Source organism: Natator depressus, chromosome 10, assembly GCF_965152275.1.
Source record: "Natator depressus isolate rNatDep1 chromosome 10, rNatDep2.hap1, whole genome shotgun sequence".
Taxonomy (NCBI): Eukaryota; Metazoa; Chordata; order Testudines; family Cheloniidae; genus Natator; species Natator depressus.
Window position 1 is genome coordinate 59424591 of NC_134243.1, and position 25946 is coordinate 59450536.

Genomic DNA, 25946 nt, shown 5'->3' on the forward strand with positions numbered 1-25946 from the left:
GATGTTGCTCATTACGTTTTAGGGAGCTTTTGCTTGATGCTGGCTGATGTCCCATTTATAAACATTTTGTAAAAAAAACAAAAACAACCGCACAATAATAGGCTAGCATCCTTTTGTAGCTTGTCTTATTTAAAAATAAATAAAATGCACTTTTTTTTAACTACACACACTCAGACTTGGTCCCTGGGTTAAGCAAAGGTTTGATACATTTATACTTGATAGAGGATGGGCTAGTTAACTGGGTTGCTAGACTTGTGAAAGGAGGAAAAGAAGTCACTTGATCAGTCAGCAAGACCACATGACAAACAGCTGAAAGTAATTAGGTGGGTTGTGATGCTTGTACAGTGCTGGTTGCTCTTGTATGTTACTATATAGGCAGCATAACCTCTGAGTGCAAATAGTGATTTTAGAGTCTTTTTTTCTAAATACACTTTTCTAAATTACATGTGTTTTTCCTCCCCCCCCTCCCCATTGATATCAGTTGTAGATAAAAACCAACTTTTTTTGCGTGGATGTGGTGTTCAAGAGATCCAAACTGCATCAGCACTGGGAAACTTGTAATTAAAGTAGATCTGCAAAACTACAGATCTATTTCCTGTTAGCCCCAGGTATGTAAACTCCTTTTCTCTCTCAATGATTTACATACATATTTTACTGTTACTTTCTGGTGCTGATAAGAGTTTATCATAAATGAATCTAAATACTGTGATTTAAAAAACACAATTCTTGTACTTCGACAAGTTGATTTTAAACATTTTAATTTCATCTTTGATGTAGACTTAATCAGCAATACTAAATCCTCAAGTCCTGGAGGTGAAAGTGAAGTTCAGACTCTGTAAATGCAGTATATGGTGTTATGTAGAATGTGCTGCTCTATCTCTTGTAAGTAGTTAAACAAAATGCAGCTCTTTGGTGCTGAGTAAAATGCCTTTGTTTTGGAATGATGTGTTTGGGGATTGTAAATGTTTGAGTCAAAAACCAACCTGACTGAAGTAAATTTAAAAGTGTTTGTGGGAGCCCTAGCTAAGGTCATCAGTGCTGCAGAGGGTTTCTCTGTAAACAGTCTTAAAAGCTTTTTAGAGGCAGGAAAGTTTATTTTACTTTTGATTCATATATGCTTTCTCTTAAAAAGTATTTCTCAGATTGCTGATATAGGATGATATTCTGCTTTACAACTGGGTCAATCATTGGATAAATAAATACGGATTACGTATTTCTTTGGTGAACTGTGTAGAATTTTTGGCCTATAGTCTGAGACTATAATTACCTAAACTCTTATTTAAAAATACATGAGCAAAATATTATGCAAATAATAACTACTGACTTTTACATATAAAACAAAACTGAAACAAGACTACTTTAATGATCTTGTAGTATGAATTTATTTTATGGGATAAAACTATATTTTAGCTGTATATTTAATCTAAGTACAGTAGTAATATGTAAGCTTTTTATAGCTAAACTAAATTATGGATGATAAAACAATTTACAGGAAGAAATAATCTGATTTTTGGCCCTGAACCTGCATCAAGATCCACTGGGCTAAACTTCTGTATCCGTGTAGATCAATGTATATCTGCGATTCCATGACCACAAGTGTCTGTGCTAGGGCATCCTGATACAGGATCTTTGTGTGTGAAATAGTCTATTCAGAAAGAGACTAGCCCTCCCCTCATACCATCTCTGCTGGTAGAAGGGCATGTAGTTTACATGTGAAACATCATGAGCTGCTTCTCTTTGTGGGTTGATTTTTAAACTGTGCGTCTTACAAAGTTGTGCCAGCTCTTGCACATAATTAACATGCAGGTGATCAAAAGAACAAGGATGGCCAATTGTATAACAAATGCAACTTGATTTTAAGAAGACAGTTTTATAGGACTGCAAACATATATCTGTGCTGAAGGACCCATGTGGAATTTTGTACCTCAGCCCAAAGGATACTCCTCAGAGGATCCTGAAATGTTTTTTCAGGCCACGTTTTCCACCTCCCCAACATATCACAGATCTGGTTTGGGTCCCCCTGCTGGTGGCAGATCAGATTAAGAGGATCCCAACATGGAGTCCCCTGTGTGCTATAAGCTTTCCTGGGTCTCAGCAAGCTGCAGTATTGTTTCCTCCCTTGGCCTCTCTGGCATGTTTCCTGGGCTCATCAGTCTCCTATATGCAGCTCCACTCAGTGTGAGCTGGTGAAAGTCTGAAGAATCCCCAAATAGATCACCACCTGCCCTTTGTAACCTTCGAGTCCCTTTGTGAGGTGACATCTGAGGAGGCAAATGCAGGACACTTTGTAGACAGGTGACCTTCTCCCTGACAAATCAGTTTTCATGGTCCGAGCCAGTCTTTTTTTGTCTAGAGCAATAAACAATTTTTCAGTAGCTGAACACTGCAGTCAACAATCCTCTTGTGTCAGCAGCTTTGGCATTTCAAATCCAACATAAAGGAGAAAGAACATAGAGAAGATACTTAGCCTCCATGTTCAGAAGGGAGTTTGCAGCTTGGTAAGATGCATACGGAGTTGATAAATTGTACAGATCCCCAGATCACTGCTCCCCATTATGGCCCGTGAGCACATGTTTGCATTACCATCACAGTGCTCATTGGAGCTGGGTGAAATTTTTTTTGGTGAAAAATGCAGCAACAGAGAACAGTTTCAAGAAGCAGTCATTTTTCATTAATATTGTATGCATTTTAACATACGCACGTGCACACACACAATATACCCCTCTTCAAGTCTAAATGTTTTGACTACATCTTTGAAATGAAATGTTTAAATTTTTTGGTTTGAAATGAGTTAAGTGAGAAATTTCCTTCCAGTTTATTAAAATAAACATGAAATGCTCAAAATTTAAAATGGACTCTTTCATTTGATCTGAAACAAATTTGTTTGGCAATTGCCTCCCTCCCCCAAATAAAAATCAATGAACCGAAAAACCCATTATTCGCATAATGCTCAACTCTGGGATAAAGAACTAACTGTAGTGACCTCTTCTAAGACTGCCATCTTCACCATACCATAAATAAACTAGAAGGAATTATTCACAGAGCAGAAGGCACCATTATCATCCTCCTTTTTGTGGGAAAATCACAAGGCTGCTCCCAAATGCCTGTCCTTTTTAGCTTTGAAGCCAGCAGTTTCTGTTTGTCTGGTTTTGAAAAGACCTCAGTCTGATTAAGCTTCAGTGCAGAGTATCTATTGTAAGTGTCTAAAAAATTAGAATCATAAATGTTTTGACTTGGATGAACCATCTATCTGGCATTGGGCTTATTTCCCTTTCCTTCAGTCCCTTTCTTAATCAGTTTATTACAGTTACAAGGCTGAGCCCCAAACCTCATTAAGCAGATACATGAACAGCTTCTTTCTTTGTTGGGATTAGTATGCTGTTTTCTTATAAAGAACTATCTTGTTCAAAACAGTATTAGGTAAAATAGCCTGGAACAAAACTCCCTGTAGATGCCATTTCCCAGAGTCAGACTCATTGTAATCCTTTTCCTGCTCTGCTAGATAGGCATCTGAAATAATAACAGTAAGTCTATTGTCCTTTTTAAAGTAATATTTCTGAATAATTTAAGTGTTTGTTAAATATCCTGTTGGGAAATCAGTAACCCATTCTAGTTATTTTTTTAAACTATTTATTTAAAAAAATTCTTTAATCAGACTAACCCATTTGGGGATTTGGTTACTATCATTCTAGCTAATTTTTTCCCACTTTCTATTACGACTTCAAGATGGTATTGGTGAACTTGCCCATTTTCCAACATATATTCTGTTTTCATCATTCTCTGTCTGAGTTGCTCAGAGCACTTTCTTTAACTCAAACTTGTATCACAGTTCTGCTAAAAATAAATAACTAAACCATAGGAAAATTATTCAGGATGAGATTAGTGGGATCATTAGGAAGGGAATCAAATAAACTGTAAACAATTCAGTGATCCAGTTTTCTAATCCATTAAAATGGACAACCAACAAAAGTTAAGCAAGTTTCCTCCAATTAAAAAAACTAAAATAAACTCTGGTTTAGCATTTGGTGGAAAAACAGTCTTGGAAGAAATCCCAGAAGAATCAAGGAAAGGAGTTCAAGTTAAAAAGGAAACAGAGAAGTGTCTTAAGGAAAAAAGAGCTAATTCTGCAGAAAGAAACTTTGGGTTGAATTGGTGTAACACCATGTAGCAGAGTGCTGACTCACCGGCGCGGCGCCTCCTACTGGTCAGTCTGGGAATTAGCTCATCCAGCTCAGGAGCACCCTCCTCTGTCCGGTTTCTTGCCCTCAGTTACCTGCCCTGTTGTCTCCACCACCTCTGGCCCCTTGTCCCTCCTGGACCCCAGTGTCCCTTACCTTACACACTCTGGGTCTCTCCTCCCAGGGGAACCCCTATATCCACCTTGCCTCAGTGGCTACTGCCAGTCGTCATCTAGCCCCTTCTCTCAGGGGCAAACTGCAGTCTGAAATGGCCACTCATCACTGGCAAGGGTTGGAATTGCTGCCTTTCTAGCCCCAGCTGCTTCCCTGCTGCTCTAGTACCTCCCCTGGCCTTTAGCAAGGCCTCAGCCTGGGGACTCTCAAGTCCAGAGTTCCTCGGCTCTGCCTGCCTTGCTCTGTCTCAGGTATCCTGGTTGCTCTCCCAGGCAGCTTGGTCTTCTCTGCTCCCCAGCTGGAGCAGGAGTGTCTCTCCCGTTCTCTCAGCCTGCCCTTTTGTCCTAACCCAGCTGTGCCCTAATTGGGTGCAACCACACCTGTGGCTGACTACCCAACCAGCCTCCCTTGGCTATTTTTAACCCCTTTCTGACTGAAGGGGGGTGACTGCCCTGCTACACACCACTGACTTCATTCATCACCAAGAATGTATTCGACCTCTTTCTACATTAAAAAAAAAAAAAAAGTGTTATAGGGAATAATGCATTCTTCTCAAATAACTTGGCTCCCACTAATAAAACACGAGCCAGCTACTGACTTAAATAGGAGCAGTACTGGGTGCTATGTGGCTGTTTTAAGAGTTGGACAAAATGAGTTTGGGATTCTCTGGCTAGATTCTCAGCTGGTGTATATTGGTGTAGTTCCATTTCAGGCAGTGGAGCTGTGCTGATTAATATCAGTTAAGATGTTCTGTTTCACTGTTTGATGAAGTAGCTTTCACTAAATGCTTAGTGAAACTTTAATGCTTTGAAACTGCAGAAGTAGTAACAAGCATTCTGCACTGCTAATAGATCTCAATTTTTAACAATTTTATGAAAGGTTAGATTTAAATATAGCCTGTATGTTGGTACAAATATAAAAGAGAGGGGGAGACAAGTATGTTTTATTGCCAGACATTTTCCCTGACTAGAGTCCCAGTTCCACAATTGGATCCACATGGATGGACTTTTGTGCCTTTGTAGAAGCCAGTGGTACTGTGCATGTGTGCACGGATCTGCCTGTGTCGATCGAGTACAGGACTGGGGCCTGGGTTTTAATATGTAATTCTGTGATTGCTTTATACAGGCCATGAAAGGCAGCATTTATTTTAATGGTCTATTGAAGCAGACAAACTTGATTTGTTGGAAAATGTTCTGTATACTGCTTCTTTCTTGTGATTTGTGGGCAGACATCCATATCTGAATGGCTTCTTTCACATCTATTTGCATTTTAGAACGCAAATTCCATTTCATGGGTTTTAATACCTTTTTTTTTATAGTCATAATTTTTGTGGTAACTGTTAAGTTCAGATCACTGTATTCATTTTGATGGTTAGTTTGCATGGGATCTTCTGATTCTTATTAATGTGTGTTAGACTTTGCTGATCTTGATTGTACAGCAATGATTGGTCTGAATTTCCCTCGAGTTGAACATTGCCTTTGAGATACTCTAATATATCTTTATGCAGTGAATCTACATTAGTTAAATTAGTTTGATCACTGGCAACCTGTTTTTCCTGAGTAATTTAGTACACTTTCTCTGGAAGTGGTAGGGTGCACCCCCAGACCCTTGAACTAATACACAGCACTTGTGTGTTTATAAGACAGTAGAGCACCTTTCTTGGAGGCAATGTAGGTAGGTTCTAAATAAAAGATATTAATGGGAAATTCCTCTTTGGGGAGGGGCAGGAAGTCCGTCTGGCATGTAATGTTCTGAAAGTAGCAAAAGAGAAACGTCATGTAATGCCTCCATGGCCATGCAGTTTCTTCAAAATAAAGAAAGAACTCTTTATGAAAAGTAACCATCATATGACAGACAAAGCTCTGTCAGCTTACAGCTAAGAAGATGTGTGTTAACTATGGAACTAACATACCCCAAGCCTCAAAGACAATTGGTAGTGGGGAAAACCATAAGCAATATACTAGAGATTGCTTTTCCTTAATCTTTCTTTTGAGCACCACATTTCTCATCCTGCTCCCTTGAATAATACCAGCCTGAAGCTTGGAGAGAGGGGCAGGGAGGAAATATCATCACCATCACCATCATATGCCTATTACACCTCTGTTTAGGGCAGTGATGAAGCTTCTCCATTCCTGTCTGTTTCTGGCAAGTCTTTCAATAGTTTCCCATCTGTGCCCCAGGGTTTTCAGCTCGGCTTTCACAACTCTTTGCCATGTTGTTTTCGGATGGCCTCGTTTTCGCTTGCCTTCAGGTGGCCATCTTATTGCTACTCTGGTGATGGAATCAGTTTCCATCAGAAGCACATGCCCTACCTATTTCCAACGCCTCCTGGAAATGATGGTCCTCTTGGCTGCACTGTGTCAATAGATGTTGGTTTGAGATTGTTCTGGGCCAAAAGATATGGAGGACTTTTCTGAGGCAGGTTGTATGGAATGAAGCAGTTAGGACATGTCCTACTTTCTCATTTTCCCCAGCATTCTGCACTATAAAGTAGTGTTGAAAGTACGTGCTCTGATAAATCTTGAGTTTGGTTTTGGAGTTGTATTTTGATGATTTCTAGACTGTATTTAAGCTCCTGAAGGTGTTCCTGGCTTTACTGATTTTGTTCTGGATGTCCTGGCTTGTTCCACCATCCTGGCTGATAGTGCTGCCCAACTATGTGAATGTTTCCACGTTGGTGAGAACATAATCCTCTATCCGTACTGGTGATGGTGAGGCAATATTAAAGGTCATGATATCTGTCTTATTGCAGTTGATTTTCAGTCCAATTTGCTGACTGAATGCATTGAGTTGAGTTGAGTTGTTCTTGTTTATGGTGTTGGGTATGTGATAGGAGAACATCATCATCTGTGAAGTCCAGGTATTCAAGGGATGAGAAGAGTGTCCATTTAATGCCTCTTGGCATGTCTTCTGTTGTACGCTGCATTACCCAGTCGATGGCAATGTTGAAGAGGATTGCAGACATGACCCACCCCTGACATACTCCTGTTTTGACTTCAAAACTGAGCTCATTGTGATCAACACTGCATGTGACGTTGAAATAGAAGCTTTTGATGACGTTGATTATACGGAAAGGAATTCCATATGCCCGCAGAATGCGCCATAGGCTGATTCTGTGAATGCTGTCAAAAGCCTTCTCAAAGTCTATGAAATTTATGTAGAGTTGCCGTTGCATTCTAAGCACTGTTCTATTATGTTTTGTAGAATGAAGATCTTGCGTGTACATCCATGCCCTTTCCGAAAACCAGCTATCAACTGCCTCTGATATTCACTGGCCTATGATCTTACACAATACTTTGCTTGGTACAGATAAAACTCTGATACCATGCTAGTTATTATAAACACTGAGAGTTCCTTTCTTTGATATCTTCACTATAGCCCCATTGATCCACTCACCTGGCACTTTTTCCCTTTCCCAGATTTACATAAATTAGAGGGGCCAGGATCGATGCTGCTAATTTAGAATTTACCTTGAACAATTCTGCATTCAAGTTATCCTTGCCAGGAGCTTTCCCATTTTTTAAGGATTTGATGGCTTGAATAATCTCTCCTTTAGTTTGGGTGTCTGTGTTGATATCAAGATCTTCTTCTGCCTTCTGGATGTTTGCTTCCTTTTTAGGTGGCTCCCTGTTCAGCAATTCCTTGAAATGCTCTGTCCAGCACATTTCTTGTTCTTTTTTGGTTGTTAGTAGGTGGTCTTGTTTGTTCCTGATAAGAGTGTTTGGTGTGTGCCGTTTACCACTGATAAGCCACGTCATTTTGTAGATGGCTCCTTGTTCACGACAAGCAGCTGCATCCTCTGCTTGTGTTGCCAGATTATCAATATAATGCCATTTGTCCGCTCTCACAAGGCGTTAGACCTCCTGGTGTGCCTTGCTATACTGCTTCTGGTATTTTTCCTTTAGCTTCTGGGATTTTGTGTCTAAAACTTTTTTCTTCAGGGCTCATCTGATTTCTAAGGCGTTCCATGTGCTGGGTGTAATTCACTCCTTCCTTCTCTTCCGCCTGTAGCCTACCTAGAGAGGCTTCACTGCTCCGTTTATAAATTGCTGTTACTTTGTCCCACTTCTTGCTGATCTCTTCATCCGCATTCCCCTCCTCTTCATCAAGGTCTGTAAGTGCTTGAAACCTATTTTTTAACTGCAGAATGAAGGCGTTCTGTATTTCAAAGGACTTTGGCTTGTCAATATTATAACATCTATGTCCCTTATTTGGTGGACCCACACTTCTCAGTTTTAGCTTGATGGAGGCTGTCACGAGGTGGTGGTCACTGCCAACATCTGCACCCCTTCTCAATTTCACATCTGTCAGTGAGTGTCACCATTTGCCTTTGATCATGATGTGGTCAATCTGGTTCTTCTCTGCCATTTGGAGAACACCATGTCAACTTGCGAATTTCACGATGTTCAAATAGGTTTCCGCCAATGACTAGGTCATTCATATTACAGAAATCAACAAGCCTTTCTCCGTTTTCATTCATGGTGCCACACCCATGTTTTCCCATTGTTCTGTCATTGGTTGTGTTGTCCTTACCAACCTTGGCATTCGGGTCTCCTGTGATAGTTAGGTTGTGGCATGGTACTCTCTCTAACTCCGCCTGTAGTGTAAGGTAGAATTTGTCCTTTACTTCTTCATCACTGTCATTTGTTGAAGCATAGCACTGAATCAGGGTGATATTATTCTGTTTCCCTTTTGGTCTGGCTCTCATAACTCTGCTGCTGCTGGATTTCCATTCAAGCAGGGAATGCTCCACTACCTTCTTCAAAAGGGTGGCAACATCCTCATGGTGTTGTCCAGAAAACAGCAAAGTTTTTCCCAAGGCGGCTGTTAATCTTCCTGATCCCGTCCATCTGCTCTCGCTGACACCCAGGATGTGCAACCTGTTGCGTCTCATCTCTGCTGAGACCTGAGCTAGCTTCCCTGTTTCGTACGTTCCAAAACCCAAGTTTGGTTTTTGTCTTGGTGTTGAGCACTTCAGTCTTCGTGCCTGTGGCTTCCTTTCAACTTTCACCACTGGCAGTCTTACGGGTCATCGACTCCTGAAGGCCATCACACACAATGATGGTTGATATCTGTCACTGTTTCCGTAACATATTTTGTTTTTTACGGGACAGAGTTGTTAGCCCTGTGCCTAACCCCCAACCAGGGTGTCTGTTTTGTCTGACCCCTCCCCCACAGACCAATCCGGCCTGGTTGAACCTACCAGGAGCAAAAAGCCCCCGCCGACACATCCTCTGGGGATCGTTAGAGGACGCAAGCTGTTCCGCCACAGCAAAGCACGGACACCAGAGGGCAGCAGGGAGGAAGTATATTCAAGAGAAATACTAGATAAATTCCTAATTTGCAAATTGGATAATGGAATAATCTAATAAGAGAAATTGCTGAGGCTACCTCGCTAGGTAGATTTAACAAGAGAATATAATATTGAAATATGGAGTACAGGAACTCCTATTCCAGTGTGATCAGTCCCTTTCATTGAAGTATAGATCACATCAGAATGTAGGATCCTGCCCAGAGAGTGGTAAAATGGAAAGAACAATGAAAAGAGGTAGGTGTGAATGGGCAACTTATACAGAATAGTTCAGCCTGCCTAACCAATGCCTCCATTAATGTCCTATCAGTATCTTTTTCATGGCTCTGGAAAACTGACTATACTGGAATAGCAATTGAAATAATCTTTTTGCTAGGGGATAACCTGAAAGTTTTGGCAGAGTTTACTCCTGTAATAAAGAGCATAGCCAATGATAATGCACAGTGTGATTCTGGAGTCATACAAACTGATTTTTAAATTCTTGCACAGAAGCACACGGACGTTCTAGTTGTGCTCCCTTTAAAAGGATTGGAAACATATTCCTCCAGTAACAGACTGTGCTCCAAGAATGCATATGCCCTGATGTGACATCTGTTAGGATCTCTGCTTTTCTGTCACAAGCTGATAAGCCATTGAACAAAACAAATTACTGCCCACAACCTACAGACTGGCTCTTGTCCAGGGTGAAATGATATGTCCTATTCCATAACAGATGTGTTAAAAGTTCCCAGAAAAATGCTTCTGAATTACAAATAACACTTAAACCTGGAAACATCAGGAATTCTAATTAAGTTCCAGATATATAGTACTAGCAAGAACCTGCCCAGCTGTGGCTGAAAATACATCTCCAAGGTACTGGCTGTCACAGTCCCTGCCTGCGTAAGATGGGTGAACCAATTTCCAAACACCAAGTACAAACCTTTCGAGTGACAGACCACGGCCTTCACTTCTTTTTGGGATGGGCCCCACAGTCCATCTGCTCTTGACTTTGTCTCTGGGTTGCATGCAGCACCTCCCTCCCAGTTGCTAACCATGATACCTAAAAGGTCCAGTGGGAACCTGTGGACAGTAATACTTCACAAGGACAGAGAAACAGAATATTCAAAATAACATATGGCTTATTTGCCAAAAAGTTCCTAGCACTCAGAAAAATGGATTTAAAACAGAGACTTAAATGTATATGTGGCATTCCCCTCAAACTCCTCAGAAGAAGTACTATGCTTTCATTCTTTTGGGGACCAAGTTACAGCCTGTTTGCGGCACACTCTGATTCTCAGTTGGTCTGGGTGTCAGACTATGCCGCTCTTTATGTTCTTCAGTCTAGCCCAGTATCCTGTCTTCCAACAGTGCCCAATGCCAGGTGCTTCAGAGGGAATGAACAGAACAGTTAATCACCAAGTGATCCATCCCGTGTCACCCATTCCCAGCTTCTGGCAAACAGAGGTTAGGGATACTTCAGAGCATGGTTTTGCATCCCTGTCCATCCTGGCTAATGACCATTGACGGACCTATCGGCTATGAACTTTTCTAGTTCTTTTTTGAATCCTGTGATGATCTTGGCCTTCACAACATCCTCTGGCAAAGAGTTCCACAGGTTGACAGTGCATTGTGTGAAGAAATACTTCCTGTTTGTTTGTTTTTAATCTGCTGCCTATTAATTTCATTTGGTGACTGCTAATTCTTGTGTTATGAGAAGGAGTAAATAACACTTCCTTACTTACTTTCTCTACACCAGTCATGATTTTATAGACCTCTAGGCTGTTTTTAGAAAGCTATCCATGATTTCAAGATCTTTCTTAAGTGGTAACAGCTAATTTAGACCCTATCATTTTATATGTATAGTTGGGATTATGTTTTTCCAATGTACATTGAATTTCATCTGCCATTCTGTTGCCCAGTCACCCAGTTTTGTGAGATCCCTTTGTAACTCTTCAGAGTCTACTTTAGACTTAACTGTCTTGAGTAATTTTGTATCATCTGCAAATTTTGCCACCTTTTTACCCACCAAATTTTACCCCTTTTTTTTCAGATAGTTTACAAATATGTTGAACAGTACTGGTCCCAGTACAAACCACTGGAGGACACCACTATTTACCTCTCTCCATTCTGAAAACTGACCATTTATTCCTACCCTTTGTTTCCTATATTTTAACCAGTTACTGATCCAGGAGAGGGCCTTCCCTCTTATCCCATGACAGCTTACTTTGCTTAAGAGGGTTTGGTGAGGGACCTTGTCAAAGGCTTTCTGAAAATCTAAAGTACACTATATCCACTGGATCACCCTGGTCCATATGCTTGTTGACCCCCCTCAAAGAATTGGTAGAGGCATGATTTCCCTCTACAAAAAACATGTTAACTCTTCCCCAACAAACTGTGTTCATCTCAGTGTCTGATAATTCAGTTCTTTGCTATAATTTCAACCAATTTGCCTGGTACTGAAGTTAGGCTTACTGTCTTGTAATTGCCGGGATCGCCTCTGGAGCATTTTTAAAAAATTGACGTCCCATTAGCTGTCCTCCAGTCATTTGGCACACAAACTGATTTATACGATAGGTTACATACCACAATTAGTAGTTCTGCAATTTCACATTTGAGTTCATTCACAACTCTTGCGTGAATACTGTTTGATCCTGGTGACTTATTGCTGTTTAATTTATCAATTTATTCCAAAACCTCCTCTAATGACACTTCATTCTGTGACAGTTCCTCAGATTTGTCACCTAAAAAGAATGAATCAGGTTTGGGAATCTCCCTCACATGCTCAGCCATGAAGAGGAGTTCAAAGAATTCATTTAGTTTCTCGGCAATGGCCTTATCTTTCTTGAGTGCTCCTTTAGTGCTTCCTTGAATGCTTCTTTCATCCTTTCACTCCCTGAGCAGTCTCTTTCAACTCACTCAAACTCCTTTCCTTGGCCTGGGGGTCCTGTAATGCTTTAATATCCTCCTTTGATCCTAGGCTTAGCATTGGCAAGAGTAAACCACTCTAACATGAATTGGGGCGGGGGGTGTGTGTTCCCCATAATCAGCTTCCCCTTTATTCTCTCAAAGACTCATCTGTGTGATTGTTTTTGTCTCTTTTGCTTGGTCTCTCTAACAACCCCTTTTGATTTAACTCCATAGCAAGTAACCCATTATAAGCAAACCTAAAAAGGCATGTGCAGTAGTCCTAAAAATAATACAAAGATATTTTCCAATTTGTCACAATGGCCATTGATTGCATGCTCAGTTAAGTCAATACACTGGGTGTTTTTGATAAATCTCAGAGCAAAAGATTATTAACACAACACAGGATACTTTTACCTGCTAACAAAACTGACTCAGCTGAACTCATACCCCCAAAGGCTTAGGAGGACTCCCAATTAGCTGGTTTTGGTTTTTTTATTTGTTTGTGTATCAGATGAAACTGACATAGAATAAACAAAACTAGAACGGATAAAGCAAAATCAGATATGAAAATGCAGTATGAAAAACCTTACATTAAAACATCTCTTGTACCAAAAATAAGAGTGCTGGTGGGGGGCATTTCAATATCAATTAGAAGCAGCTCTATGCTAGCAAATAACAGCAGCTAACGAGAAGAAAGAGTGTGTGGTTTTTTTTTTTGGTTTTTTTTTTTTTTTTTTGTATATTCCAACCAAAAAACCACCCTCCAACCACTAAGGAACAGATTCTTATGCTGCTGAAAAGATAGGCAACTCCATCAAAAATGTAAGGAAAAGAATCTGATCAAATCAAATTCTGAAAAATGCCCCCATCCTCCCCAACTCTTTTGCATGTTAGCCCTTTGTTCTGGTCACAATTATGTCAGATAAATCAGACAGTTTTATGTTGTAGTCACATTTTGTATTATAATTCATGGTATCTGTTTGGACTAAATTAAATTATATGGAGAACTTGCTGGAGTGACCTGCTAGGTATCTAAGAGACTGATGCCTAATCTGCCCCTTGGACACCTGATATACTAATGGCCATAGTCATTGTTGTCATTGGCTCTGCCAGATCTCTTCTAATACAGCATGTACATTGTATCCCTGCTGAGCTTGGCTATGTGACTGTTTTGAGACAGATTATCTGTCTCCCAAAAATCAGAGTACAAGACAGCGGAGAGCTTTCCTATCCAAAGGAAGAAAGGATTTTTTTTTTTCTTTTTTTAAACAGGAACTGTGGAATAAGTTTAGTTACTCTTTTTAGAAGCTGTCAGAGTGCAACTCTTAGAACTTGTCAAAATTCTGTCTAAATTGTTTGACAAAAATTGAGTTTTTAACTGAACAGTTTTTGTGTGTGAAGAGTCTGTTTTCTATGAAAAATTAAATTTTTGAAATACAAAATATGTAATGCCCAAGAACCAAAATGTGTTCAGTTTTTCAGCCGAAAGCAGAAATTTCACATGATGCACTATGCCCATATAACTGCTATAGTGCATCACCTCCCCTTGTCAAGAGAGGAGCCTGCAGCGCATCAAGGGATATGCAGTCAGCCTGGCCTATTGAATGGAGAGCATGAGAAACCTGAACAGCTTCTCCCATGAAGCATCCTAGGGGCATTTCAGATCTAACTATTTGGGATTTGGCTGAGATGAAATATTGAAAGTTGAAAAAACTTTTATAGGAGGAAAACATTTCCCAACCAGCTTTAGTGACTGGGTTATGTCCAAAATGGATGATCATGGCTATATTGTGTAAGTAAAGGGTCAGAAGATGTCTAGGACTCTCCTACTCAACAGATTAGCCATTTTAAAGTACTTGGTAGGGGTTTCTAAATGTTCCATGAAACTTGCTTGATTTCTTAAAAAGAAGTTCCCAGTAGCCACAGAAGTAAACTCAAGCAGATGGTCCCAAGGCTGTTTTACAGATAGCACACTCCAAGGAGATTAAACAAATAAGCCTGGCATGTTTAATTTATAGCATGGTCTTCTGAAACAGCCAATCAGATTAGATGTTATGATCTATGTTGCCTTCAGCTGTACGCACTCTTACAAACCTGCTCGTGATTTGTGTGAACGGCAATGTCACTTTCTACCTATACAAACCACACTTGAAATGGTGGGATTTTTCCCTCCTCCCAGTTTTGGGGTTTCCACCCTTTCGTATTCCCTCCACTCTGCTTTTTCACTTATTACCATAATTCCAGTGACCTGCTGATTTTTTTCACTTCCAAGAGCATACAACAACTCCCTAAAGTTTAATTCCTATAAATATCTAAACCACTGGTCCTCCATCTACCCTCTTCCCCAGAGGCTTTTGTGGGGTGAAGAAATGAGGGGGCTTGTTTTTTCTCCCTTCCTTGTCTTCTCCTAGCTCCTTAGAGGTGGTGGTTTCCACTCCCTATCAGCACTATGTTGCTGTGAGGGTGGACAAGCTTCTGTTTATCTTCTTTCTTTGGCAAGCATGTGTGTCTTTATTAGGGAAATCCGGGTGGCTCCTAAGCTGACAGTCCAGGTACTTGGTGCTCTGTAGATGAGGATGTCAGAATTGTTTTTTAAATTTGAAAGGAAGCCCAGCAGGATTGTGGCTGGGACTAGTTCTAGGCAGAAGCTCTGCTGAAAAAGACAGAGCAGCAGTTTTAGGGAATAATATTTTTTCCTTATCCTAATTGTGAGAGTCGGTGTTAGGAGACAGTGTCATTTTGTATTTATCAATGTCATAGGATACCTTACACCAGCTTTTCTCAAATGTGGCCACTGAAAATTGTCATGAGACAGAACTGTTGACCTCCAACCAGCTCTAATCTACATGCATGCAAAATTTCATGAAGATTGCACCACTTGCTGTATCTCCTGCTTTTTCAAGATAAAGCGGATGACAATTGTCCTACATTTTGATTATAGATTTCTCCATTAATAAGGCCTCTACAGAAATAGCAGTACTAGTTGCATCAAAACAGAATCGGAATCCTTGAGCAATACCCCAAATTCCACACAAAGTTCAGTCTAGTAGAGCTGGAAAAGGAGCAGCTTTCACTAACTTGGCTCGTATCACCGCCATGACTCTTGGCCTTCAATAATAAAGGGGGCAGAAGGGTGCACACTTTCCCATATGTGGCCTCAACTGTGTGTTATACCGTGCTTCTTCCAGGCAGTGCTTATTCAGACAGTGGCAGCGCACAACTGCAGTTCTTGCACTCATCGCTGGGCTGGATTCAAAGGGGAAACCAGGAAGTGAAAGCTGCCAGTCCCATGAGATGTCCAGTCTACCTATTGCACAGAAGTGTTAACTATTTTTACCACCATTACCCATGAATCCTTGTTTCTTCGGGGTTTATTGTTTCCTTGATACTTGTTCATGCATCTCATTTTTACAATAGTATCAGAGGACTTCAGAGGGTGGGGATGGGGGTGGAGGTGTTGTGCTGTATTGAAGATGCATGATATTCTGAATAGGTTTTTCTTTTTTTACTGCTATCACAGGTGACACACGCACAAACCCTGACACTATTAACTTTGAACTACTTCCATTTAACTCCTGCTTTTGTGCCCTCCCCTTTTTGTTCCTACAAATTTCTCTAAGCCTTGCTCTGATGAAATTCAGCTTCTTACTTTTCCTTGGTTTGGTCTTTCTTTAACAAGAGTTATGAAACTAACTGTTGTCCCCGGCCTCTTCCTGCAGCCTCTACATTTCTGATGGTGTCCCCTGGCTTTCTCAAAATGATATCAAGGACTTCTAGTTTCTCTTCTTATCCTCTTATGTAAGATTGGAGTCATATACCACATCCGCAAAGCTATTGCCTAACTTACTGCTTCCATGCCTTTTTTTTTTCTGGGAAGTTTCGGGGAGGAGGATAGAGTTGTAAGGCAGCTAATTTCTCTCACAATAAAGAACTTTTCTGTGAAGCTTGTTTGATGCCTGCTAGTTCCTGCTCTTCATTTTGACCATTCTGTTGGGAAATTCTGCAATTCTGGGCTAAATAAGCTGACAGTGGATGCAGATGCCACAGGACACATTCAGGTGGGATACATGTGGTATCGCTATTTGCAAATTGAAGCCCTACAACTGGCTTAATGGGGACAGACCCTTGCACCCACAGTGAACTCCACTGAAATCAATGGGGCTCTGCATGGGCACGATTTCAGCCTGCATGTAGCTAGTCAGGGGCTAACAGTTTAATATTTCCCTTGCTTCTTGAAGAATCTGATTCCTTCTATTCCCTTTTTAGAGTGGAAGCTAAAAATGTGCACACAGCAATCAAATGCCAAATAAGGGGATGCACATAGTGAGAGTATCTAAATTGGAAGGAATTGGAAATAGTGCGGAACAGTTACCTCATAATTGTCTGATACTTTGTTAGTGGTAAGACCAAGGTACCATTAAGTTCTGCTTAATGCATGGCAATAATGGCTGTAAAAAGCAAATCAGGTATTAGATTTTATTAGGAAGGGACTATAGAGTGACACTAAGAATATTCTAGTGTTATATAAACTCATGACATGCCTTCACCCTGAGGTACTATGTTTGGTTCTAGCCACTCAGGGGTTGGGGAAGCAGGGGGAAACAGAGTATAAACAGAAGGGTATTGACAATGATTAGAGGCATTTGAAGGCTTCCATGTGAGGAGAGAGTTAAAAACATTAGAACTATGGTTTAGAGAGGAGACACATGAGAGATGGTATGATATAAATGTATAAAACAAATGCTATATAGTAAAGCAGTCAGGTGCACTTAGTTTCTCCCTTGTCTTGCGTTGAGAGGGGGTCATGCAATGGAATTTAAAAGCTACACATTTTAAAACTGTTACTCTAGCAGTTTCTCTAGCTGAAATAAGAAATTGAAAAGTGATATCAAGGTTCACACTTCAGGAGATAGCTCAACCACTAACTGTCAGGTTCCAGGAAGAAAATTTCATAATCGTGTTGTTGAACTGTTATGGGGGTTTCGTATCTTCCTTAGAGTATCTGGCACTGGCCACTGTTGAAGACAGGATACAGTAAGTATGCAGTTCTGGTGTCAGTCAGACAATGCGCAGTAGTCTGCTTTTTAAGCCAATGTTAGTACTTTTGCTTTTATGCCTAAGTCCCATTTTTCAAAAATGAAAGGCAATAAGACTTTGGGTTTATCTACACTGTGTCATAGTCTGCACTAGCTTGGGAGTAAATTCTAGTGCATGCCAACAGGGTCCACGCAGGCCAGTTAGTGTGCAACATACTGGTGCAGATTAGAAGTTCCCTAGTGGGTGTTAACATAGTACTTCTTGAAATGAGACTATATTAATTCACACAAGGGAGCTTTTTGGAGTCGACACAGGCCAGTTTGTGTATGTTATATTAGTGCACACTGGAATTCATGCCCCACTGGTGCAGACTAAGATATTGTGTAGACAGGCCCTTAGGCTCTTAAGGGCCAAAGTCATTTTTGAAAGTGGAACATAGGGTATGTCTAATTGCAGTCGGTGGTTTGGTTTGCAGCTCATGTCAGCATACCTGTGATACCTTTGGTTTGCTAGCTCACTAATAATAGCAGGGAGTATGCAGCAGCGCAAGCTTCAGCACGGACTGTGCAAACTGACCCAGAATGCTGGGTACATACTCACTCACATTCCTTGCCTGGGTCTGTGCTGCTATCTTTTGCCCTATTAGATAGATTAAGACTAGTGCAGGTATGTCTACATGAGGTGCAGTCACACGATTGCAGTGTAAGCCTCCTAAGTCACTTCGACATTTTTGAAAATTTTACCCTATATGAAAAAACCCAGCACTAATTCTTGTTTATATCTATTGTCTAATAGATAAAAACACTTCTCACTAAGGAAAGTCTATCTTGTCCTTTCCGCACAATGCTCCATCAGCACAAAGTAATTCAGAAAGTTTAATATGGAGAAGTTCTGCTAGGTCTACTTCATCTAACCCTTTCTTTCCCCAGATTACTTGGGTTAAGGAAAGATTTAATAGTTCCCATCAAGAATATCTACAAGTGACATCATTTCTCTGCTTACCTGGTGAGCGTTAAAGGCTGTGCACTCATTGGATTTGATAAAGTAGTCATGGTGGGGGTAAATCAATAGTTAGATGAGAAACTGAAGTTCTCTAGGGAAAAACCTCAGGTACTGCAGGTGTTAAGTGATTCAGTAGCTTGTATGGTTTCCATGAGTACTGAACCAGTGCCCCACTATGGTGTTAAGAAACACTGCAGTGACATGCCATCTTTCAGCTGGACAATAAGACTTTACTCTTAACCCCTTGTGATTATTAAAAATCACCAGCCAGTTTTGCCATAATACTAACCCTAGGGTCCTGGATAAATAAATTCCAGCTTCTACCTGTCTAAATTCCCCGTGTAATTTCTATTGGATATAGTATGTTTCATTTCCTGTCCTAATCTGTGTATCATTAAATATTTTCTGTTTCACTTTAGAGAGATGGCTGTGGAGGGTGAAGTGATTCCTATAGAGTATTTCTAAATCAATTTAGTTGAGTGGCACTATTTTTGTGTGTCAATTTAAGTATGTGCCTAAGTGTTTGCAGGATTGGAGGCTTAGTAGACAACAGTTGCTTAAGAATTGTTAAGCAGTTTTAGGATCCATTTGGCTGACAGCTGCCGTATGTGCAAAATCATGTAATTTTATTTTTAAAGTGTTGAATGGGGAGTCTTGTGTAATTCCCCGTTCACTACTGAGGACCTAACTGTTAGTTGGCAAATATCTAACGTTGACCTACTTAGCAAGGACCAAGGTTCCAAATGAGGCTTTATTCAGAGGGTCACACTGCTAAAAAGCTGGCATGGAGGGAGGCCGCTCTGAACTTTTTACCCAGGCTATGAGAAAAGGTTGTGGGCAGTCCACTATAACATCAAAGAACAAAGATACTCTGATTTTCTCACTATATCAGTTGGTTAAATGTGGGTTCTTGTGGGTCCCCCTTCTATAAGGGCATTTCCATCACAACAAACCAGGTCAGTTATAACTACTACTGTAGTCATGTAGTGCTGAAGTTGTTATACACAATGAATTGAACACAAACTAGCTTGCATGTCCACCATGTTTAAAAACCTGTGTAACTGCATTACTCTTCAGTACATGATTTCACCCTTAAGCCGAGCTTTTCAGGGCACTCAATGGGCAAACATTTTACATTGGGGCATTGGGCCTTAGAAGCTGGGGTCTGTGATAACCGCAGGATAATTTTTTTCTTTTAAAGAAACAGGAATTCAGTCTTCAGAAGAGGTGAAGCCACCATTCATATCTCTTGAAAGTGGCTCTGAAATGTGGGATTCCATCTTCATTTTGCCTAGAGCTTGGTTGAATATTTTCCATCAACATTTTTCTTCAGAAAATGCCCTTTCAAAAAACTTAGAACTGGTTTTTTTTTTTATTAAAAATATTCGTCAGAGGGAAGTATTTTTATTGAGGGATTAGCTCTAATTGTCCATGATTTCTATATCAAATTTACAGAGCTTACAAGTAAAAAGATGATGATGGCTATTGTTCCTAACCGACCTTGGGCAGTTTGGGATCTGAGTCAGCCGGAGTTCTTTCCTTCATGCTCCTCATCACTAGCAATACGGGCTCTGGAGGCTAAATTCTGCCCTCATAGTTACATATGTGCAATTCTATTTAAAGCCCCATTGATGGGCAGTGGGGGCACAAATGTCAGCGGACAAACTGAAAAGAGTGGAGATGCACAGGTGTCCCTGCGGGTCTAATTTGGTCTTCAGAATCTGCACTATTGATGGTGATGCCTGAAAGAACCCAGCTTGATTCCCAGATCCCAATGATGACTTTGCAGGGATGGTAGCTGGAGGGGAAAAAATCTTTCAGCCAGTAAACTGAGCAAATTCAGTATAGATTGAGCAAGAGACAATAAAAATGGAAGCCCATATGGAGTTGCTTGTCAGAGCAGAGCTAAGCATTGGGATTTCTTGGATATCAGCATTTTCTAGGACTTAAATATCAGTAGATTTGTGGCAGACTATATTTTTGGTAGCTTTGCTCAAATGAGTACTTGTCAGCAATAGATCCCTATCATGTACCTAGATGGTAGTGCCTTTTGATTATACTGCAGTCTATTTCCTACCATATCCTCTTGCTATGATATGCCAATGTCAATCTTACACTTTCCCAAGAAATTTACCCCCTTTTCTTTCCCACAATCACTTCTTTCTTCTCTGGCTTGCCTTCTGCTACCTGGATTAGAGAGAGAATATGCACACCTCACAGAAGCCTGTCTCCCACCTCCCTGACCTAGTCCCCAATGAATCTACCCCCTATGCTACTAGAATTAATTTCTTGCTGAATACAGAAGGCAAGGTACGTGACAAGGTTGAATAAAGATGTGTCCTTGTTTGTCAGACATGGCTCCTTTCTTTGGTTGTAAGCTCTTCCTGAAAATTTTATGTCGCTTCTGGAAACATAGAATCATAGAATATCAGGGTTGGAAGGGACCTCAGGAGGTCATCTAGTCCAACCCCCTGCTCAAAGCAGGACCAATCCCCAACTAAATCACCCCAACTAAATCATCCCAGCCAGGGCTTTGTCAAGCCTGACCTTAAAAACTTCTAAGGAAGGAGATTCCACTACCTCCCTAGGTAACGCATTCCAGTGTTTCACCACCCTCCTAGTGAAAAAGTTTTTCCTAATATCCAACCTAAACCTCCCGCACTGCAACTTGAGACCATTACTCCTTGTTCTGTCATCTGCTACCACTGAGAACAGTCTAGATCCATCCTCTTTGGAGTTGAAAGCAGCTATCAAATCCCTCCTCATTCTTCTCTTCCGCAGACTAAACAATCCCAGTTCCCTCAGCCTCTCCTCATAAGTCATGTGTTCCAGTCCCCTAATCATTTTTGTTGCCCTCCGCTGGATGTTTTCCAATTTTTCCACATCCTTCTTGTAGTGTGGGGCCCAAAACTGGACACACTACTCCAGATGAGGCCTCACCAATGTCGAATAGAGGGGAACGATCACATCCCTCGATCTGCTGGCAATGCCCCTACTTATACATCCCAAAATGCCCCTGTATCTGACTCTAACTTGTGAAATAGCAAACAAAGAACAGGATGGCTGTCACATGACCTTTTAAAATTATAGTTGCCATATAACTTAATTACATAGGGCCTGTTATCTGGCAAATTCTAATTAGCTTGTCTCTTTAAACATCTGTCTGTGTGAAAATTAATGAAATTTAGTCAATGCATTTATGGTAGGCTGCCCTTGCTAGCAGAGAGATGGAGGTGATTACTGACACTTACATATAAAATTTTCTTTTTTTCTTGGTGTGGGGGGAGGTGCAAGTTTCACTTGCCATATTTTCCTAGAGGACGTATTGCCTTTGCTTTGCTATGAGAGCTGGTGTTGAGAGGAAAGGAGGGAAAACAAGCCCCCTCCCTCAATCTCCAGGAGTCTCAAAGTTCTAGATTACACATAGCTTCTCTTTTTGAAATTTTAGAGTGGTATAAATGGTATTGGCATATGTTGTTTCAGTCAGCAAATGTGCTTTCGAGATTTCAGCCAACGAGTCACTTCCATTATTACAAGATCCTGCTCAGTTTCTTTAGAAATAAATGGTCCTGTCAGACCCACCCAAACCTCTTCTGTGTATTCAGCCCGATATACAGGGGAGAAACACAGATAATAAATTAAAACTAACACTAGAGAGCAGAGATTGCTGCCATATTGGCCTCCTCTAAGACAAGGGGATGCAAAGTCGAAAAACATATGAAGATCATTATGCCTTTTAAAATGTGGCTTGACTGTGATCAGTATACTCTATCCTTTATATAGTGATATTGTTTCTAACAGGCAATTAAATATTAAGATTTATTATAATACACACAAGAGGTCTCACTACCATTTTTATTTGCTCCTGGGTGGGATATATACTGATCTCTTCTTAAAGTGCTGTTTCCATTTAGAAAACAAATGGGATATTGTAAGTGTGTAACTGCTCCCCTGCACTGCTGTCAGCCAGCACCGTCTTTACACATACAGACATGAGGCACACCTTTTTATCTATAAATAGTCACTGACAAATGCAAACAGGTGACACGCAGGCTGCTCGGCTGTGTGCTAAACAGGTGGAGCTAGAAAACTACTCCTGCTAGGAATAAGTATCTCAGATTAGACCAGCAAATTTCTTGAACAGAGTGGAGGTAAGTTTTATATATAATTTTTTTGGGTATAAAATTGTGTTTAACATAGTAGAGGACAGTCTGATTAAGAGCCTGTGTACAGATAGTAGTTTAAAATGCATGTGTCTGTGCCTTCATATATTTTAACTACCAGTTCCATGATTAGTCTGTTCTTCTTTTGAGCTTCACCCTTATTGCTGTAAGCCGATCTGGTTTGAAGCCCCCCGCCCCCAATCACTAGCTACATGTTTTTAGTAAAAACATGAAGTAGCTGTTTGTGTACAGAGGGCATATTGCGTTGTAAAGGGGAAAATCCTGTATGCCAAGATTATTTCCTTAACTTATCCACAAACAAAGCTTCCCTACTCTTGAATGCTTTGTCACACAGCAGCATCATGGTATTGTTTATAACCAAATGTACCCTAGGTGAAACGTGACCATGTAAAGCTGATAGAAGCCTATTAATGTGAAACCACCTTAAACTAATGTGAATAGACTCATTTATAAGGAGCAGTACTTGCCTCAAGAAACATGTAGCCTTTCCTATTGGCAGAGAAGTAAGTAGTAGAGTAGGCATAATTATTTGGAGATGCCACAGACATGGCCACATTGAAATAGATAATAATATGATCATACCAGCAGTGCAAACTGCCAATGGAGCTTCCCAGATTTTCATATTCTCTGTCCATCCCAGTGTTTTACTATGAAGTATCAAATGCAGCCACAACACAAGAGGATCATAAAAAGAGAAGAGTTGGCTGGAGTGCTTGCTGTGTAACCTGTTCCTTTGGTAACTTACAGTTCTCAGCAAAAAGGAGTTGCTCTTGTATTTCCTACTCTTAGTTTTGGAAGGGACTTCCTCAACATTATTTCTATTTTGGACCTCCTGCTGGGTTCTAATTATATCCAACTCCCTCCTAGATTTCTTATGCCTCCCTTTAGGGCATATGAATGTGACCGGAAGGGACTGAAAAGTGTGCTGCAGTGCTGAGAGCTTTGATTAAAAAAACATGTGAATGAAGGAGTTATACCAACTCCTAACTCTTAGATTATAGGTCTTCTGTTTTTTAATTGATTTTAACATCCACAATTCTTCTTCCCCCTTTTGACATCTTCCCAAAAGATGAACACAGGCTGAATTATTGTCTCTAATTTGCATTTATATAGGACTTTTAATCCTGATAGATCCCAAAGAGCTTCACAAGCTGTGTGCATATGGTACCACTGAAATGAGGGCATCTTTGGGATAGAGAGTAGCAACTGACGCAGAGCAATGCATAACATACAGAAGTGGGTGGGGAATTTTTGCCAAAGGATCCAGGCAAACCCCAATTTATGGAAGTTCCATGGGATTTTTAATGTCCAGCCTGAGCAGACAAGAATTTTGTTTTGAAAGCAAATGGCAAGGAAATCGGTTTTATTTACTGAAGAACGAGGGACTGAACTCGCCCATCTAGGGTCTGAGCTGGTGGTTACAGAGAGCTGGGTGAAATCCTGGCCCCACTAAAGCCTATGGGTGTTTTGCCATTAATTCACTGGGGGCAGGATTTCATCCTCTGTGTATTTTAAATCTATGACTTTGGGCACCAAACCATCACTTTCATCTGTCCCATCTCCACCTTTTTTCCATTAATGGGTAAAGATTTATATAAATGTAATACTTTTTATTGTGGTTTATTTTCTTTTATACAATAGGCAGTGTTTGTTGTTTTAAAAAAAATATGTATCAGGTTTTGTTTTGTTTTGTTTTTTTAACTCCTTGAAGGATTTTGCTATTTAACAAAGTGTGTCAATTTATATAGTAGAAATGTGGATGCTTCTAGATTCCTGGAATGTAAGCCTTGTAAGGCGGAAGGTGGAGAACACTTTTTAAATATTTGTACAGGGAGGAGGACAGGGCTGGGACTGACAATGAAAAGAACTCTTGCTTCTCTTCAGGGTTAGGTTGATGCTTTCACGGTAAACACATCCTGGAAATATTTGAATACTGGGTTTATCTTGTAGGGTGAGAGGTGGGCGTGATATGAACTTTAACTTGATCGAGGAAGAACTTTTCCTTGTCAAGGATTGATTGGAATGTATTTTTCTTTTATTTCGTGTTAAGGACTCCTGGCCCTGTTCCCAGCCATTTGCAAATTGTTAATTACAAGCTATATGGTGAATTGAAGCAGGGGTAAAAAGCAGTCTGTATTGTGCGGCAGCTTATCCAAACAGATATTCTGCAAATTCCTGTATTGGAAGGTGTATATGTTTAATCTTGTGCTAGCTCTGTCCTTTGCTCAGTGGAGGGCGGTAGCTATTTACAGTAAGTTTTAGCGAACTATACAAAGTGAGATGAAGTATAATAGTTTCCCACATTTCCAAACGTGCTGCTGCTAATACTTCTGTTGCATCTATCTTCTGAGGTCCTTATACACACGTACTTTTCTCACAACAGCAGTCTGTTAGGAGTAAAGGGTAGCATTACTACTAGTGTCTTACTTTAGTGCACACCAGCAGGGTCCATATGGGCCAGTCAGTGCACATTAGAATTTACACCTCTCTAGTGCAGACTAACGCAGCATGTGGATAAGCCCCCAGAGCGGGGTGACCTGTCTTCGTAACACACTAGTCGCAGATTGCACTTGGTGAGTAGCTAGGCATTTTTAAAATACCAGTAATTTTAGAGATTTATGCACAACAGAATGTATATTTAAAAAGAGGGAAAGTTTTTACAAAGGACTGCAAGGTAGCTTGGCAGAAGATGTGGAAGCATTAATTTAATCACAAACTAAACATTAGGAAGGAGTCATAGTCAATCTGAAGATTTTAAAAAATGTTAGGGTTATAGCAATCATGTTATTAGCATAGAGGGTAGGTGAATGTGTTTCTGGAGTGTCAAGTCTGCACACACAGCATAGAAATCATCCTGCTAGTTCTGAATGTCTCGTCTCATCTCATCTCTGAGGGCTTAATGTCATGACCACATTTTATCATGTTTTAAAACTTGAGTGTGGAAAGTTGATTTAGCTGACCCAAAGCTGACCATGACTTTGTGCTGAGTGTAGAGGTGGAGAATTTGTATCAGCTGTTCATCAACCCTGACGCCAGCATGATTCCATCATGAGTAGCTGAAATGATGCAGAACAGGAGTCATGCTTGGGGGAAATTTTCAATGGCACAAATGACAGCTGGGCACCAAACTCCAGTTAAAAGTCAGTGGCCATGAAGCACCTACCTGCCACTTGT

At 40.5% G+C, this 25946-nt stretch overlaps 1 protein-coding gene across 7 annotated transcripts in view; it reads left to right on the top strand.

The window, feature by feature from the left end:
- The window catches only part of RAB27A (RAB27A, member RAS oncogene family), a 71264-nt gene that overhangs the window by 26245 nt on the left and 19073 nt on the right, over window positions 1-25946 (top strand). For 4 of the 7 annotated variants that reach the window (XM_074964763.1, XM_074964760.1, XM_074964762.1 and 1 more), the window contains one exon: window positions 482-608. The exons of 2 other annotated variants lie outside the window; for them this stretch is intronic. The gene's annotated coding sequence lies outside the window, so the exon portion shown is untranslated. Of the gene's footprint in view, window positions 1-481; window positions 609-22487; window positions 22740-25946 lie in introns of those variants that run through there. One more of the 7 variants, XM_074964765.1, reaches the window with a different exon arrangement.